The sequence below is a fragment of the Pinus tabuliformis genome, chromosome 7 (genome assembly GCF_031772625.1).
Source record: "Pinus tabuliformis cultivar Carrire ecotype Pingquan chromosome 7, CPIR1, whole genome shotgun sequence".
In the NCBI taxonomy this organism is placed as follows: domain Eukaryota; kingdom Viridiplantae; phylum Streptophyta; class Pinopsida; order Pinales; family Pinaceae; genus Pinus; species Pinus tabuliformis.
Window position 1 is genome coordinate 1,456,640,613 of NC_142293.1, and position 18,206 is coordinate 1,456,658,818.

The window sequence follows — 18,206 nt, forward strand, 5'->3', positions numbered from 1 at the left end:
GCCTCAAAACGACTGTGGAAGTTCAGGACCCAAAAAACTGCCAAAAATACTAAACTATGCTACACTTAAGGAAACTGAAAAACTAAAAGAAACAATGGTGGAGGTCAAAGTGGAATAGGTGGGTTTCCACCAATATCCACCTAGATCATTCCTGCCCACTTAGGAAGAAATGGTCCCAATTGCATTGAGTTCCTCCATGAGATGAGGAAACTTATGGTGAACTTGGTCCCTGGTGAGCCACTTTCCTTGGTGAAGGAGTTGGCATGCCTTGGCAACTTGATATAGTTGGATCCTTTGCTTTCAGGTGCTCTTGATCTGTGTGTCCATGATCTAATCAGTTGTGGCTTGTTCCATGCAGTCTCGATTTAACTTTGTAGGTGTGAGTTGTTCTGCAATGTCTGATGTGTCCAACAATGGTGGGAAGTATGGTCGAAGGTGGTCCACATTGAACATTGGGTGCATGCCAAGGAATGGGGGAATGTTGAGCTCAAATACAGCCTTGGTAATGGTGTAAGGACCATATCGGAGTGGTCTGAGTTTCTGATAGGCTCCGGTAAGGCGTTCTTTTTGCAAATGCAACCAAACTTTGTTGCCGACCTGAAACTTGTGTGGCACCCAATGTTGATCATGTTGCTACTTGTACATGGAATTTTACACAATGAAGCGATGATATATCGGCCCGTTGGGTAGAGGTGATCTGGGAGTCAAATCAAACGAATGCTTGACCTCATAATGCAATGGTACCCTTGTGGGTGAGGAGAAGATGTCCCTGTATTCTTTCATGACCATATCCACCTGCTTCTACTGCATGGAGGAACCCTTCCCAGGGGCCATGGGTGTGGCTACGATCTTCCCCTTACTTTGAGAGTGAACTGAAAAGAAAATAATTTTCCTAGTCTAGGAGATGATCGTAGTGCATTTCTTAGCAGAGATCAAAGAGGTGGTGGTAGGTGGGGCTACCTCCGTTATCCTGTATAACATATTACCCAAAGAAATAATCACAGAGCGAGGTATAGACTCATATATGACATATCACTTCCACAAGTATTGTTGTCCTAATAATACATCACAAACTTCAAGAGGAGCAACATCACGCACTACCTCATCTATAAAGGGCTTGATGTTGTAGGGAAGGTGGCACTACTGGTTGACTCCGAGATCTCGTCCTTGGTGAAACCACCTGATATTGTATGACTACGGGTGTGGTGTAGTTCGTAAGCCCAACCGCTTCATGACCTATGCTGAAATGAGATTCTTCTAGATCTTGGTGGTGGAAACAATGGCGCTAGGCTCCACATCAATAATCCGCTTCCCTTTGTCATTCCTCTTGTTGGGTTCTAACTCAGAGCTAGAACATGCATCTAATTTTGAAGCCTTCAACTCGGCCACCAGCGACTACTTTGCCCAACACTCACTTGTGTTATGAGTGGGTCTCTTATGGAACTCACACCACTTTCCTGTGTCCTTCTTTGACTTTGTGGAATTTCTCTTTTCTTGCGGCTTCGACGAGTTTTCTTGGGTCACCCCGCCTTGGCTTTGTCCTTTGTTCTCTACTTTGGGGGCACCTTTCCCTTGCTTCCGATTCATATATCCAAAGTCTCGCTTATTTTGTTTAAACTTTTGCTGAGCGAAGAGACGTCCAAGAATTCCATCTCGTCCTGGATGTACCTATGTAGGCAGCCGCAATATTTGAGTACCAAATTCTACTCAGAATCCTTGATACCCAACTTTGTATGAAGGGTATGAAAAATATTGGTAAACTCTGACATGTCTTGGTCCCTTCCTTTGCCGCAGCGTGGTCCACTTTATGTATTTATACTCATATCTCTCGACTGGGTAGTAGTGCTCCTTGATGGCGTCCCAGAATGAATTCCAAGTGGTTGCTGCTGAAAATAGTGAGGGTTTCCTCTCGTTCTTATTCTCACAATAAGTTTCCCACCAATCCTTGACATGGGGTGCGAATTTGAGAAGTGAAAATTGATCTTTTCCTGGCTCGAAAAATCATGAACAAAAAATATCCTTCTAGCATATTTAACCATTTATCTACAGCGTCCGCATCTATCTGACCCTCAAATATGGGAATGCCAAAATCAACTTATACGTTAAAGGGTGTGGCGCTTCCAGAGTAGCCGCCGGAAGTAGATGTGCCGCCCTTGGGTAGCTGCTAAAGGATCTAGGTGAACTTGTCCATCACAACATTCCTCTATCGCTCGAGGGCTTCTTCGAGCAAGATTTTGAAAGGATCTCCTTCCCCCTTGTATTTCTTTTCTTCGGCCATGGGATTTCGTCAGGATTTGCGAGGCTAGTCTTGCAAAGGTTCGGCCAGTTCACGCCCTAACTCCTTACATCCCGACCTCGTTGGGGACATGCAAAGAAAAATAGAGAAAAAGCATATGGATTTGATACCACTGATATGAATTTAAACAAGAATGCAAAAAATTATACATATAACCATAAATATAGAGATGCAACAGAAATAACATTTCATTTCATTAATATCAGATACTGAAATATGCTTACAAACATAATGGAAATAAGACTAGCGCAGGCGATGGTAGCTTATTTCTAAGAAGACATGTGGTGGCTACATGCCTCTGAACTATGTTACAATGAGGCTTGAGGGCCTATTTATTATTGAGAAACAATGGAAAACCCAAAAAATCCAAAAACCTAACCCTAGGAGATGAAACGCCAAACTATGGGCCACGTTGGGGTAAATTGGTACATCAACTTCCTGGGGTCGTAACTTTGGAATACGATCTCTGTTTGACGCAAAAAATACCTCGTTAGAAAGATATATCCATGGAATACAAATGCTGACAATGAATATCATGTTAAATTTTCTCATTTGTCACTGGTGATTTTCCAAAAAATGTCGTTTAGGGCCTCAAAATGGCTCTAGAAGTTCAGGCCTCGAAAAACTACCAAACATAGTAAACTGTGCTACCATTAAGGAAACCGAAAAACTGAAAGAAAAAATGGTGTGGTTCGAAGTGGAATAGGTGGGTGGCCACCAATATCCACATGGATCATCTGCAGTTGTACACCATCGAGTGGCTTCACCAAGGACGAGATTTCCACGTCATCCAGTAGTGTCGCCTTCCCTACAACATCAACCCCTTCACAGATGACGTATTGTGTGATGTTGCACCTCTTGACGTTTGTGATGTATTATTAGGACAACCATAATTGTGGAAATGACATGTTGTATATGAGTCTAGACCTCAGTCTTTGATTATTACTTTGGGTAATAAGTTGTACAGGATACTGGAGGTAGCCCTGCCTACCCCCATCTCTTTGATCACTGCAAAGCAATATAGTAAGATCATTTCCCAGACCAGGAATTTTTTTCCTTATGATTCACCCTCATGGAAAGAATATGGTTTTGGCCACGACTTCCAGACAAGGCTCCTCTGCACAGCATCAATAGATGGACAAGGTCGTGGAGGAGTATATGTACATTTTCACCTTGCCTACAGGGGTACCTAGGTAATGTCAGGTCAAGCACTCCATCAATCTGACCCCAGGAACGCTACTACCCAATGGACCAATATATCGATGCTCCTATTCTGGAGAATGATGAGATCAAGAGGCAGATTCAAGAGCTATGGCATAAAGGGCACATCAGGCCAAACTCATCACCCTCTAGGAGCCCGATTGTATTGGTACAGAAGAAGGATGGGACCTGGAGACTCTGTATTGACTATCGGGCGCTGAACAAGATCACTGTCTGGAATAGGTACCCAATCCCACGGATTGATGACCTTGTTGACCAACTCAAGGGAGGAAAATGTTTTATTAATATTGACTTAAAGTCCAGTTATCACTAGGTGCCTATTGTACCCTCCAATGCGTGGAATACTACCTACAAATCCAAGGAGGGCCTTTTCGAATTGTTGGTCATGCCTTTCAGGTTGACTGATGCCCCCGAAACCCTCATGAGATTGATGGACAACAACTTATGACCCTTCACCAATGAATTCATGGTGGTGTATTTAGATGACATCTTGATCTTAGCCAAATTTGGGAAGAGCACCTCCACCATATTCGACAAGTCCTTCAAACCCTACGACAACACAAGTTGTGTGCCAATTTAGAGAAATGAACTTTTGGCATGACCCAGGTTCAATATCTGGGGTACATCATTGATGAGAAGGGTGTGCATGTGGACCCAACCAAGATACAAGTCATTCAGGATTGGCCAGCCCCAACCACTCTAACAGAGCTCCACATCTTTTTGGGTCTTGTCAATTTCTATCGCAGGTTCATGTTGGGGTTCTCTCATATCACCTGGCCTTTAAGTCAAGTCACCAAGGGTGGAGCGAAAGCAAAGTTTTTTTGGTCCGAAACCCAACAGAAGGGATTTTTTGAGTTGAAGCATCGCCTCTGCTCTGCACCAGTGCTCACATTACAAGACCTGCACCAAACTTTTTAGATTGAGACAAATGCCTTCGACTATGTTATTGGTGTAGTTCTTACTCAGCATGGGCATCTAGTGGCTTACCATAGTGAGACACTTTCAAACATATTCCGAAAGTATCCCACTTATGACAAAGAAATGTATTCCATTGTGCAGGCATATCGTCAATGGAAGCATTAGATTGCAGGGAAGGAAACAGTCATTCACACAGACCACCAACCCCTGTAGTTCGAAAAGACACAAGGGAAGTTGCATAACAATTACCATCAGAAATGGTCCACATACCTGCAAAAATTCCATTTGAACATTAAGTAGAAGAAGGAAAACACCAATAATGTTGCATACTACCTCAGTCCACCACCAGTGATGGCGTTGATCACTGTGCTCGACTCCTATGAGCACGAGACTTCCAGGTGGCTGCATCTTTATGAGAGTGATCCAGAATTCAGTAGCACATACCAGACACTTATGGAAGGTAATAAAGTTCCAAATTTTCACCTCCAAGGTGCATTGTTACACCACCTAGGACACATATGTGTTCCTTCAAGCGAGTGTGCCAAGGTGATTTGGGAGGCACACTATAATCAGGTACTTAGACATTACGGAGTAGAGAAAATAGTGGCAATACTAGAGAAGTAGTTTTATTGGCCGAACCTTCGTCGGGATATTGGGAGGTACATTAAATCCTGTACTACCTGCGCCATTGCCAAACCAACCATCAAGAAGTAAAGCCTATATACTCTGCCTACTCCTAGTCGACCTTGGGAATCCATCTCCATGGATTACATGTCGGCCCTTCCTTCTATTAAGCACAACAACGACTGCCTTTTTGTGGTCGTCAACAGATTCTCTAAGATGTCCATTATGGCATTCTACAAGAAGAGTATCACAATAGAGGCCATTGCCAAGCTCTCCTTTGATCAAATGTGGGTACACTTTGGGATCCCACAGTCCATTGTCTCTGATCGGGATAGAATATTCCTAAGTGCATTTAAGTCAAGTCTCTGGTCAATGCTAGATACCAAACTCACTAAGTCCATGACTTTCCATTCCCAAGCTGATGGCCAGACATAAGTCGTCAACAGGATGATCATACAAATTTGTGCATGTACAACTCGAAGCATCCACGCACATGGGATGAAAGCCTCCCTTATGTCCAACACAGCTACAACAAATCTCTCCACAGCTCAATGGGCCACAAACCCTTTCAGGTAGGACTGAGATTTCAGCCATTATGTCCCATTGATGTGGCCATACCATTTGCAGCTACTCAGGTAGATTCTTCTCATGTCCAGTATGAAGTCGATAGGGCTAACAACTTCATTGAGTGCATTCAACACATCTGCCAGCAGGTCCATGATATATTAGACAGAGCCAATGCTAAGTACAAGCAATGCCATGATCAGCATTGAGTGTCACACAAGTTCCAGGTGGGGGATAAAGTTTGGCTACATTTGCAAAAGGAGCGCCTCTCTGGACCCCATTGCAAGCTTCGCCCGCTCCGATATGGGTCATACACCATCACCAAGGCTGTAGGGGACAATGCCTTCGAGCTTAACATTCCATCTTTCCTTGGTCTGCACACAATGTTCAATATAGATTCCCTTCGGCCATACTTTCCACCGTTGCTAGACACATCCAACATTGCAAAACAACTTACACTAACAAAGCTAAACCCCAGACTGCATGGAACATGCCACAAATGATCAGATCATGGACACACAGATCAAGAACACTTTCCAGTATAAGATTCAACTGTATCAGGTTGTCAAAGTTGGCCAACTCCTGCACCAAGGCAAGTGGCTCACTAGTGACCAAGTTCAGCAGAAGTTTTCCCATCTCATGGAGGCACTCAATGCAATGGGGACCATTGCTTCCTAAGGGGGGGAGGACTGATCCAGATGGATATTGGTGGCCACCCTCCTATTCCACTTGGACCCCCAACATTGTCTCTTTCAAATTTTCAATTTCCTTAATTGTAGTATAGTTTACTATTTTTGGTAGTTTTTCGGGTCCTGAACTTCCCAAGCCATTTTGAGACCCTAAACGATGTTTTTAAGGAAAATAGAGAGACCAGAAATGTCCTGATCATGTTAAATTTTTTGTTTTTGGCCTACTCTTTGAGCTCTTCGAAACGAGGTATTATGATAGAAAAACGAAGATCGTATGCCAAAGTTACAACCCCGAGAATTGATGTACCAATTTACCCAAACGAGGCCCACGATTTTGGCACATCATCTCCTATGGTTAGGTTTCTCGATGTTTAGGGTTTTCCATTGTTTCTCAATAATAATTAGGCCTTGGAGCCTCATTGTAACACATTTCAGAGGCATGTAGCCACCACATCTCTTCTCAAACATAAGCTATCATTGTCTAAGCTAGTTTATTTCCATTTTGTTTGTAAGCATATTTCAATATTCTGATATTAATGAAATGAAGTGTTATTTACGCTACATTTTTGTATTTATGGTTATATCTGTAATTTGTTGCATTCATGTTTAAGTTCGAATGGACGCTTTTTCCTTGATTTTAGGTATGCACGTCATAAACCCTAATTGGTATGGATCTATACAATGGACACCCCTAAAGCTCATTTATCTATTAGATCTTGGAGCTATAGCATTCCTAAGGAGATCAAGGAACCTTCGTTGGAGTTCGCAGCGCTTTTCCGGGTGAGTTTTTCTTTTGTTGCCTTTTGCCACTTTTCCTGCCGCTTTTTGTTGTTTGGCTTCTGTGAGTGATGTTTTACTTGTCTCTTTTCATATTTGTTGGTGTTTTAATGTATATTAGCTTGTAAAAGTGTTGGTACGGTCCATCGTTGGCCTTTCATAAGTGTCACATTAGTTTTCCTTTTTTTGCCTGTTAGTGGTCATCGTTGCAACGACTCTCCATGCATGTTTGTTTTCCGTTTTGCATGTTGATCTTTTGCACTTGTTTTGCACCAATATATCCATACTTAGTGATATCTACACTTTAACATGCACTATCACTTAGATCTTCTCATTTCCCACACTAAGTTCAGGAAAATATGCTCATCCCTTGGCCTTTGAGACTGTGCAATGCACAATGCCAAGTTGACCCAACTATGCATTGCGCAGCTCCAGGGCTCAATCCCTCACCCTTTCCCACTGGGCAGTCTGTAGAATTTGGTTGCATCACTAGCTGCTGAGATTGCGCAGTTCCTCCAACCAATCTCCCTCCCTTGACCTCAATAATTTTGCAGTCCTCCTCATCAGTTCATTAGTTTATTGCTTGATCTTGCTTTGTAAGTTGATTTTATGAAACACGTTTATGTCCTCCATGAGTGATTTTCCTCCCACAGGTATTGCATGTGTTGAGTACTTCTCTTCATCAGTCATTGTTATTATGACACCCAAGAGAACTGCTTCTAAGGATATCGCATAGAGTAGCACCGAGGAGGAAGTTGAGAGTACACTAGTTTACTTGCCAGTATACTCAGACACTCAACTGTTTGTAGAAAAGGAATCAAATATCACATGGCAGAAGGTGAATGAAATCTTCTCAGCAGGAACCTTCAAAGCAGATCTACAAGAACTGAAGGTGTATGTCAATGTATAGAAGTCGGGGTTACACATGATTGCATGTAGATATTCGACTTTTCCATGCACATAAGTTTTTAGCTGGATACTGTCTCACACGAATCCAAAGACTATGACTCTTAGCAGTAACAATGGGTGGAGGCTTGCTTATTTTACGGAAGTAGACTATCATCTCATGTACCATTTGCTTGAGCCAAAATCGTTCATGGATTCATACTTCTATGCGAAAACCAACTACTTGAGCACCAAGGAGATTGTTAAAGGTTGGGTGAAAGAGCCAACAAATTTTCGTCAGACACCCACCAACACCTACATGAAAAAATCTCTCAGGAGGGCCTATCAATTGTTGATAATCGTATGTTTCATAATCTACACCCAATAGAGCACTAAGACCTCTCTTGAAGGGTGGGATTTCTTACTAGACCAGGTTGTGAACGAAGGTAAACCATGTATCTAATTCCCTTAGTCTCCGGAAGGGCGGGCAAGCCATATTTTACATGTCTGCATATTTACTGGATGTAATTTGTGCACACAACACATTCCCTAGCGTGAATAGGACTTGGACACCACGAGAACCTGTCGTGCATGTCTATTGTAAGCTGCTCTTGGAGTGCATCCATATAGCAGTAATGGAGACACTGACAGATCACTTCCTCATTCCACTAGACAAGATGATCTTTGGGGAAGATCCACCTTGCTTGTCGCATGGGGCAATGGAATCAATATCAAAGATCGAAGATTGGTTTTCCTCACTAGATGGAACTTTCATTAGAATGTTCCGTGGATAGAAATCACCACATCTTTTTCCAAGGTATGCCACCGATAAGATTGTCATGCAATAATTTGTGTATCATCTCTCCATAGGGTTATCAATAAATTTGCACAGGAAGAAGAAAACACTTTTGACTACCCTTCCTTTGCAGATTATATTGTACGAGATTGAGAACCTAAAAGTTGCAGATACTTAAGGGAAGGCGATAGATAAATTTACATTCCGTACTTGGGATTTCAATTCGAGGAATATTTGCAAAGACCGTTGTGAAAGGATCCATTTTCAGTGGCTAACCGTGACATTCCACTAGCCTGAGGAGGATGGATGGAAGAATTGTTATAATTCCTCCAAAGTAGAACATATTGGAGGAAGGAAGGTAGAAGCAGGAAGAAGAAGAAAGGTGAAAAGTAATAGCAGAAGAAACAACGTGAAGACAAGTTGAAGAATAAGAACATAATCAAAATTTAGAGGATGAGAAAAAACATATGTAGGATAAAGAGCTCGCTCAAGAGATAGTGGAGTTGATTGAAATCCAATACATGGAGGAGGAACGAGAGCTGCAAAATCAAGATGTCAACCTGATGCCTAGTACACAACATGTGACCACTCAGTCTCCATCCTTTGGCAGACCAAGCTCCAAGAGAAGAAGAGGAAATTGTTCCTCTCAATGATGGTCTAGCTATGGACATGTATAATCTGACTCATGATGAGTTGTGGAAAAAGAATGTACAAGCGAGGAAGAAATAATTTCTGAACGACCTTGCATCTCCTGCATTCATCAGAGAAAGGGTGATTGTAATAGGCACTAGAATAAATCCAAGTGCCATTGTCGCAACTAACTTGGTCTTCACAAGTGCTTCAAAGTCAAACACGAAGTATTTGACGACCAGGAACAAACAATTGAAAAATAACTTGCAGGTTGCTAGTCAAGAGTTTGAACAACTTCAAGCAAAGGTAGAGAACGCGACTTCCACACAGGTCCATCTGGAAAAACTGAAGGCAACGATACTCAGTGAAGTATAGACACTGGGATAGACCATGCAGAGTATTTATGAGGAGCTTGTTACCATGCATAAGGAAATTTTCTACTTGCATGGGCTGCAACAAAAGTGTAAATATTATGTCAAATTCTCAAGGTTGTGCAATCAACTGTTATTGTTGTGCATGAATGGTCAATGAAATACAAATGGGAAATGCTTGATTTGGGTACGAAGACAAGGAAAAAGGCAGAGATGGAGAAGAAAAATGTGAATATGCTCATCTAGAATAACAAACAACTCACCTCGTTCATTGCCAACACTTAGGCCTCATATGCACGTTTGTACAACAACTTGGAGTTCTTAGTGAAATCGCATGTGGTCCCATCAGTTGGCTCACTCACGAAGATCAAGAATAAGAATCAGGGCAAGCAAGGGATGTAAGAGTAATAGGAACAATTGAGACAAGTAATCATGAAGGAATATATTGAAGTAAATAGACAAAATATGCACACGCACATTGGTGGCCCCAGTCCAAGTCAACATGATGTTTCTCCTACTCAAGAAGTAAACACAAACCGGTTCCAAGTCAATATACCTGAATTCCATGGAGGCTAGAGTCTGCGTCCAGCCTAACAACATCACATAGTTTGGGGATGTTATCGTGCAGTACAAAGCTTGTCACTACTATGTAACCGAGAAAAATAAAGTGGAAGTTGTTGAGCTGGAGTTTCCCCAAACTCAAGCTTAATTGTTTTGTCTTATTAGGTTGTCTAGTTAGTTCTACCCAATTTTGTCTTATATGAATACAAGTGTATTAAAATATTCTTTTGTAATTAATTTGTAAGTGAATTCCAAGTGTCAATATTGAAATGTGAAGAGTCATGATGTAATGAATGTAAAGATTCATTTTGAAGAGTCATAAGGGAAGTCTAAGAGTCATAAGGGGAGGTGAATAGTCACCCCTTTTTTCATAAATAAACCCTCATAACTCATGTAAAGGGATTTTTTGGAGCCAAGCTTTTGGTTAGGCTTAGGTTTAGAATTAGGATCTTGGGAGTTTGTGAGAATCTTGGCTTCTCTGTAACATAGAGGGAGTATCTTTCTTTGGAGGAGTAGGTGTTCACTTCATGTTCCACTATTGGGGCTAGTGGTCCATTAATGGTATATGTATGATTGGAACTTTCACTTAATAAAAGCTCAGAGCCAACATGCTTTCATCCATATGTTGTGAATATAGTAGGACTATTCTTGTTATGTTTACAATGTATGTTATTTAACTTACACTAATGCTTATGAACTATTTCGTTTGTATTGGTACGAATATTATTGAATGCATGTTGTTGTTTAGTTCCATCACTGTTCACTTGTGAACTATTTCATTGATTAGCTTGTGATGTATTTATGCTCGTGTGTTCCTTTCAAGCTGCATATTATTACAAGCTTCTAAGCGACTCACACATTATCCCTTCGTGTGTTAGAGCCTCCATGCATTGTACTTGACTTTCTGTAGAGTCACATACTTGTTCCCACCAAAGTCACCATACACCACTCTATGTGTTATTGCAGCCAAGGCACATCATTAAAACCCACTGCATTGACAATCGTGTTGTACTCTGGATAGGACTCCTATGCCAAATGGTGTGAGGTCTAATTGGGACTTCACATCAAGGAGATCCCTTGAATGTTGGTGGGTCCAACACTGTCAACATTTCTAGTGCTAGAAGGAGGGCTAGATGATAAGCTAAGCCCATGCAGTCTATTTGAACTTCTCGCATATTTAAATGGCTTCTTCCCAAATCATAACCCTGACATGTTTTTCCAGAACCGCAAATCTGAAAGTGCTCGCAAGAATAATCAATGACTTGTCAAATCTGAAATTTGATGGCGAGGGCGGAAAAACCATTCTCGAGCCGACCACTCGTTTTTTCAAATTTTTCACAAAACATATATTCACTATGAGGATATTGTGTGCAGGTTGTTTGTCCTCACATTCAAAACGTGCGTAAAGGAATGGTGTTACACATTTCCCGTCGCTTCCATTCATTCTTTCGAACATCTTGTCAAAGAGCTTTATTGTGCCTTTGACATGTGTGATTATAAATTTGTTTTCAATAAAATCATGCGATTGCGAAAAGAACCTTATGAATCTCTTGATGGTTTTCATGATTGTTTCATTCATTTTTGTTTTGAATTTTCTAAATATGATATTGATTGGAATTTAATGAAAGAGAAATTTTAATTCCTTGTTCACATTTATATGAATCCACAAGTATATCAATCTTTCAGAAGTCTCCCAATGTACCTTAGTTATGGAGCTCTTAAATATTTGATGACTGAAGTTATTGTTCCAAGTAGCTCTTCGTCTTCCCCTCATCTAAAAACTCCATTTTCACAGGTTGAGGTGGGAGAACTTGAGAGTTCATCCATTGATTTACCACCATCTTCTCCTACCCCATATACTAAGTATTTTAGCACAAGTTTGGATTGCAACTCTGATGTTTGGGATGATGTCTTATCTCCTCGTCCTCCATCCGTTGATTCATTTGGTCCTCCTGATTGTGAGTTTCTTGGTTCACCTGTTTCAACTGTTTCTGTTGGTGTTCACGAGGATCAATTTTAGGATGGAGTTAGTGTTGAGCATCCAACCTACGATATCATTGACAATGACTATGTGTGGGAGTATATATTTGAACAAGAATTTGCGATGAAGGTTGATTTTTCACCTTCCACACCTCTCCCTCATTATATTGACATATTCCATGATTTTTTCATTCCTATTAAATATTTCAAAGAATCAGTTTATGATGATGTTATTTTTAATCACACTCAGAACTCATGGAATGTGGGTTTTACATCTGAATGTGGAGAGGAAAAATATTCTCTTCTTGATCTCTCGAATCCATCATCTAATCTTTGTGAAGAATTAGAGGGTGAAATTTATTATCTTCAATCTTCCCCTCTTTACAATTCATTAGATCATGAGGATGTCTTTGTTTTTTATCTTGAAATTTCTAGTCATGCCTGTTGTGATCTCTTCATTGATTCATTTGGTCACGACTTTGATCTTTGAATGGCGACAGTTTTTGATGATCTATATTATGATGTTTTGGAACTTCCATAAGATTTCGAGGCACTTCAGCCTGAGCTAATGGTTATGTTAGGTTCTCGCAGTCTTGAGGCCAATTACAATTATGATCAGAACAATGATGTATCTTTCAAGGCTCCTCGTTACTCCTTTGCACAAATTGAAAATATGTTTGTATCTCAAATTTCACATCCTCCATTTGTTTTGCAAGATCTCATCGCTCAATCATTGGAGGAGTCATACTTGGTGAGCTTTGTTAAGAAACACAAGTTTTCTTCTTTCTTTATGTTCACCCAGTTTAGAAGTTTGAAATATTTTTCTTGCATGTCATACTGTCACAGTGTGTTCGAACACCATAATGCTTCCACAAAGTGTCTTGCTTGTGCTTTTCTTTTGTATTTCTTTGCGTACATTTTCAAACTTCGAATGTTATCGAATGAAGCAATTTATCTTTCTTGTGTCTTGTTATTTTTTAATATATTTCTTGACATACATTCCCTCGCCCATACGGGCCAGTCGATGCGTCAGTGGTTACACTGGAAGTTTCATTTTACGTGAACCTGGCTTATTCTCAGTTAGTGTAGGAGTAGGGGTGTTTTGGTCGTTTTCTTTCTTTGTCTTTTTTTATTTGGGTTTGATTTAATTTCTGCCCCGATCTTTTCTTTTCTTTCTAGTTGTAGGATAGCTTTCACATGTAACATTGTTTGGTTTCTGAAGCAAGCATGGTGAAGTTCATGAGGAAGATGTGCTACTGTCAATGCTTGGTTATCTATTTATTCCCTCCCTTTGTGTGAATATTGCATCTTTTAGTTGATGATATCCTGATGGAAAAGATGATCTTTTCTGAGAAAGCCATAGTGGAATCACGATGCTTGAATCTATAACTAGTACCACATAATCTAATCGGTCTTTTATTTTCAGTTCCTTGTCAACTAAGTCAAGTAGAGTAAGGAGGGGAGGAAATTTTAACAAGTATGTAAAAGGTATATAAATATACTTCTTTGAAACAACATCCTCTTATGATCTCAATAAGTCGAGATCCCTCTTCCACATCAACAAATCAGTAAGTGGCAATGCACATTTCTTTGAACAAAATGAAAAAAATATATAATAGAAGGCGAAGAAGAGAAAGGCTTCTTTCACAAAGACATGAAGCAAGCAAATCTGCCAGGGTACTGTCAAGTCTCGCTAGCAGCAGAGAAATGTTTGTGTTCGTGAAGTGACTTCGTTGGGGTATTGTCAAGGCCTGCTGGCAGCGAATAAACACCAAAGATGAATACTAAGACTTTGACAAATATTTTCACTTGTGTATCTATATACTCCTCATCCCCAATCAAAATAACTCATTTTGACTTGGCTTGGTTAAGTGTGTCACCGATGAAAAGAATGGTAGGGAATATATCTTTAACACAAGCTAAGTGAAGAAGCTACGATGATCAATGAACTGAACAATACTTCCTAAAGAGTTAGACTTGTTTGCATGAGACAAGACCCATACATAGAGATGGAGTTCTACTAGTGTGTTTCCAAGTGTTGTAGCTACTACAACCACCCTTCAAAATTTTGCCCATGCTTTGATTTTGGAGCCTCCCTTCTGTCCACAGGAGCTTATCATTTACTGTTGTAAATTATTCATGTTCTGATAAAAGACTGATATTTTCATGCTTTTCTTGTGATGCACTAATCCCGGCTTGAGATCCTTCAAACACAAGCTAACTTCCAACTTGGCCTTGCAACATTGTTGGGTTTGCCTCCAGAAACTCTGCAATCTTGGAAGGTAGTCCAAACTTGCCTCTAGAAATTGCGCAATTTTTCTTGGAAAACCAACCCTAAGCATGAAAACTATGCAATTTTGGATGGCTGCCTAACCTTGTTGATGAAAACTATGCAAAGCATCTCTTGAGCTCAGAAACTGCGCAATGCACTGAGTCAAGAAGTTGCCCAGCCCTAGGGAAGTGTGCATGCAAGTTTCCCAAAAAAGAAAAAAGAAAAAGATTAAAAAAGCAAAAATCATCCCTAGAAAGTAGGGATCCACTAATTAGTTTCCCGAAGGTGGCACACTTACTATTTTTGGAAATTTCCGCCAAGTGCCACTTTTTCCTTGATTTTAGGCATGCACATCATAAACCCTAATTGCTATAGATCTATATAATGGATGCCCTTAGATCTCATTTGTATATTTGATATTGGAGCTCTATAATTCCCAAGGAGATCAAGGAGCCTTTGGTGGAGTTTGTAGTGATTTTTCGGGTGAGTTTTGCTTTTGTTGTCTTTTGTCACTTGTTTCATTATTTTTTGTCATTTGGCTTCTATGAGTGTCTTTTTGCTTGTTTAGTTTAATAGTTTTTGGTGTTTTAATGGATATTAGTTTGTACAAGTGTTGGTTTAGTCCATCGTTCACCTTTCATAAGTGTCACATTAGTTTTCTTATTTTTGCCCATTAGTCGTCGTTGTTGCAGCGACTCTCCATGCATGTTTGTTTTTCCATTTGCATGTTGATATTCCACACTTTTTTTGCACCTATCTATCCATACTTAGTCAGATCTACACTTTAACATGCACTGTCACTCAGATCTGCTTGATTCCCACACGAATTTTGGGCAGATCTTCTCATCCCTTGGCCATGCATCACCTTGTCTAGTTGGGCATTACATAAGTCTAAAGCTCAATCTCTTAGCTTTTCCTTTGATACTGTGAAATTCATATTTCTAGGTTGACCCAACAATGCATTACGCAATTCCAAGGCTCAAGCCCTCACTCTTGGCCACTGAGACTATGCAATGTTCAGTCTCCACCCCACTATGCCTAGGAAGAACTATGCATTGCGTAGTCTCTTGCCTCAGGCTGCATCACTGGCTAGTGAGACTATGCAATGTGTAGTTCCTCCAGCCAGTCTCCCTCACTTGAACTCAGGAATTGTGCAATACTCCTCATCAGTTCACTGGTTTGTTTCATGATCCTACTTTGTAAGTTGATTTACTGAAGAAAATTTATGTCTTCCATGAGTGCTTTTCCTCCAACAGGTATTGTAGGTGTTGAGCACTTCTCTTCATCAGTCACTGTTATTATGAAACCCAAGAGAACTGCTTCAAAGGATATAACAGAGAACAACACTAGGGAGGTAGTTGAGAGTACACTAGTTTACTTTCCAGTATACTTAGACACTCAACTATTTGTAGAAAAGGAATCAGATATCACATGTCAAAAGGTAAAAGATATTTTCTCAGCAAGAACCTTCAAAGAAAATATGGAAGATTCACAAGTGTATGTAAATGTCCATAAGTCAGGGTTACACAAGATTACATGCATATATCTGGATTTTCCATGTGCATATGTTATCAGATGGATACTCTCTCACATGGATCCAAATAATATATCTCTTAGTAGTACCAGTGAGCGGAGGCTTGATTCTTTTATGGCAACAAAATATCATCTTAGGTGCCATTTTCCTAAGCCAAAATCGCTCATGGATTCGTACTTCTATGTGAAAACCAGCTACTTGAGCACCAAAGAGATTGTTAAAGGTCAGGTGAAAGAGCCAAAAAAGTTTCTTCAGACACCCACCAACACCTACAAGATAAAATCTCTTAGGAAGGCATATCAGTTATTGATAATCCTATGCTACAGAATCTACGACCAGTAGAGCACTGAGACCTTTCCTGAAGGGTGGGATTTCTGGCTGGACCAGGTTGTGAACTAAGGTAAACCATTCAACTGGTCATATTTGTTGGCTTAGAAGCTATGGATCCATGTATCTAACACCCTTAGTCCCCACAAGGGCAGGAAAACTATATTTTACATGTCTGCATATTTGTTGGGTGCAATCTGTGCACACAACACTTTCCCTAGCATGAATTGGACTTGGACACCAAAAGAACCTATCGTGCATGTCTATTGTAAGCTTCTCTTGGAGTGAAGCCATAAATCAGTAATGGAGAAGATGACTAGTCGCTTCCTCATTCCACTATACAAGATGATATTTTGGGAAGAGTCACCTTACATGTCGCATGGGGCAATGGAAGCAGTATCAAAGATCACATATTGGTTTGCCTCACCAGATGGCACTTTCCTTAGAATGTTTGACAGAAAAAAATGACCACATATTTTTCAAACATATGCCACTAATAATCTCGTCATGCAACAAGTTTCATATCATCTCTCCACAAGGTTATCATAATCTCTACATAGGAAGAAGAAAGCACCTTGGTCTACCCTTCCTTTGAAGATTAGATTGTAGGAGATCAAGAACCTGAAACTCATGGATACCGAAAGGAAGGCAATAGATAAATTTTCATTCAATACTTGATATTTCAATGTGTATGACCCGAGGAATATTTTCAAAGACCACTATGAGATGATCCCTTTTCAGTGCCTAACTGAGACATTTCACTGGCATGCGGAGGATGGATGGAATAATTGTTATAATGCCTCCAAGTCCTGTGAGCCAGTCAGTTTTGCAGGAACTTCGTAGGTTACTACACAACAGAAAGTCATTCTAGAGGCGGCATCAGTGGAAGAGCACAAGCCATTGCGTGAGAAGGACAAGAGGAAGGTTGTGTGTAGTCCAAGGGGAGAACGAAGGTGCACGATGAAAGTAGATCCATGCATCATGAGAGCGACCATAACATCAAAGAAGAAGAGGAAACAAAGGGTGCAGGAAGTGGAACAAAAGTAGAGGGAAGAATGAGAGTAGAAGAAATTGGAGGAAGAAAGGCATAAGTAGGAAGAAGAAGAAAGGCGAAAAGTAATAGTAGAAGAAACAACGCGGAGATAAGCTAAAGAATAAGAATAAAACCAACATCTAGAGGAGAAAAAAAGATGCAGGATAAAGAGCTCGCTCAAGAGATAGAGAAGATGATTGAAATCCAAGACATGGAGGAGGAACCAGGGTCACAGAATCAACATGTCGACCTAATGCCCAGTACATAACAGGTCACCATTTAGTCTCCCCATCCTCATGTAGAGCAAGCTCCAAGTGAGGAAGAGAAAATTGTTCCTCTTGATAATGGTTTAGTTATGGACATGTACAATCCAACTTATGATAAACTATAGAAACAGATTGTAAAAGGGAGGAAGAAAAATTTTCTGGACGACCTCACATCTCCTGCATTCATCAGAGAAATGGTGATCGTAATAGACACCATAATAAATCTAGGTGTCATTTCTGCAACCAACTTGGCCTTTACAAGTGGTTCAAAGTAAAACACAGATTATTTTATGGCTGAGAACAAATAGCTGGCAAAGAACTTGTAGGATCCTAGGCAAGAAGTTGAAAACCTCTGAGAAAAGGTACAGAACATAGATTTCGCATAGGTCCATCTGGAAGAACTGAAGGTAACGATATTCGGTGAAGTATCGAAACTAGGACAGACCATGCAGAGTCTTTATA